Below are 2,288 nucleotides of genomic sequence, written 5' to 3'. Positions count from 1 at the left end.
ATACCTACGAAAATATTATAATTTCATTTCTTTCTCGCAGGATTATTTAATAAACAACGATACCGCCAATTACCAACGCTATTAATATTATTTTCAAACTACTTTTCGATCTAATAATTTCATTTCTTCCTTGCAGAACTATCTGACACTTAATAAACATTAATAACAACATAATATCAATATAGTATCAATATTATCAATATTAATACTAATATTATTCCCAAACTAGTTTCCAAATTAATGATTTCATATTTCTTGCAGGATTATTTGACACTCAATAAACTACATATTAATGACAATGTAATATCATCACATTACCAGTACTGTTAATATCAATACTAATATTAGTTCCAAACTAGTTTCCAAATTAATAATTTCATTTCTTTCTTGCAGGACTGTTTGACACTTAATGAACTATATATTGGTAACAATAATATTACCAACACTATTGATATTAATACTAGTATTACTTCAAAACTACATGTCGATTTAATTTCATTCTCTCCCTGCGGAATTAATATAATTTAACACTTAATAAACGACATATCGATGACAATAATATCACCGCTATTATTGACGTTACTTCGTAGCTACTTTTCGATTTGACAATTTCATTTCTTCCCTGCAGAATTGTTTAACAAACAACATATCACTAACAATATAATATCAATACAACAAACGATATATAATATCACCAATACTACCAGCCACTATTGATACCATTGTTTGAAAACTCGTTTCTCGCTTTAATAGAATCTGCCGTTCTAGTTTCAATTCGTGAAGAGTGACGGACAGCTACAGGTGAAACAGAATGGAATCGAGCGCTTTTACACCGACGCGTAAAATTACTTTACCGCCAAGCCTCGTTTCTTTTTTCGCAAAACCTTTTCCTTCCTTCCCACGCGTAAGAAGTAGCGAGCCGGTTTTGCAGCGAGAAGTTTTCAGGAGCGAAGTTTTCGAGAGAGAGAGAGAAAAAAAAAAAAAAAAAAAAAANAGAAAAAAAAAAAAAAAAAAGAAAGCTCCGATCCCTCCGCCTTCCGCGGAATCGGAAGCAGAAATTTCCTGCCAGCGTAACTCGCCAATCTCGTTCTTTAATTCATCCTTGTAAAAGAATCGAGCGAACAACCGGCAGACGTTGTTGATGGAAAAGTCGAGAAGTTGGCGGACAATGAGGGCGCAACAACGCTTCGAGGAAGTTTCAGAGAAGCGAGCTACGCGTCTTGCATACTCCTGCTTTTGTTATTCTCGCAGCGAATAAAAGTAAAAAATTCGCTATTTTTACGATGCCAAACGAGCTGGAAAAGAAAAAAGAGAAATAAGACAACGAGAGACAGAGAGTCGTGTGTTTTTTCAATCACTGGAGGAAAGTCTCTCTCCCGAGTCGCTCGATTCGTTTTATCCTCCGATCGATCGACCGCGAAACCGACTTGTTTCAACCAATTAAGAGTCATCGGGAGTCGTTGTAATTTACCGGCACGGTGCATGCACACGGCTACACGGCGGCGGCTTGCTTCTTCAACCACGTTAAAAATAAACTTGTTAGTTTGCCATCGGAACTTCGCGTTTCCATCGATAGCGGCGGATCGATCGGCCTTCCCCCGCCCCCCGCTGGAAAAATAGGGCGTCGCGTTGCATCGAGCGCGCGTTCGAACTTCGTTCTGTCACGTGGGCCAGGCTAAAGTATTCATCTGAAACGTGTCTCCGTAGTGTCTTTCCGGATTTTAACCGATATCAAATATTACTGAAGAAGTTTCGAAATGTTAAGGGGAGAGACACGACGGCTCCTTTGGACCGAAAGTTATTTTTACGCGAGATCTCGTTCGATCGATGACGAACAATGTTGCTCGAAAGTCTGCAGACTTTTCTCTGGCAAGTCGTTATTATAAAATTATCCCTTGTCCTTAATCAATTATATCTGAAAATCGAAGTAAGTTGTAACTGTGACATCCTTTCCTTCGGAACAATTCACGAGGAACGTTGTAAAATGTTTCTCAAATTTTAAATATATATACATGTATTTAACCGCTTGCGCTGGCAACTGATTGCGGACCATAACGAGTGACCGAAACCGTACACAATAATTCGTCGCTTTCCTTTTGAATTCATCGATATCATATGATATTACTGAATAGATATTACTGAGAAGTAATAAATTTATTATTTGTTTTGCCTACGTATTTGGTTATACTTGAATATACTTAAAACTGAGAGAATGTTGCAATTATTGGAACAAAGAATTCTCGACGTGCGTGGCATATCATTCCAGCGCAAGAGGTTAACCAATTGCG

The sequence above is a fragment of the Frieseomelitta varia genome, unplaced genomic scaffold, assembly GCF_011392965.1.
Source record: "Frieseomelitta varia isolate USP_RPSP 00005682 unplaced genomic scaffold, Fvar_1.2 scaffold_157, whole genome shotgun sequence".
NCBI classification, from domain to species: domain Eukaryota; kingdom Metazoa; phylum Arthropoda; class Insecta; order Hymenoptera; family Apidae; genus Frieseomelitta; species Frieseomelitta varia.
Note: the sequence above shows the minus strand (reverse complement) of the source record.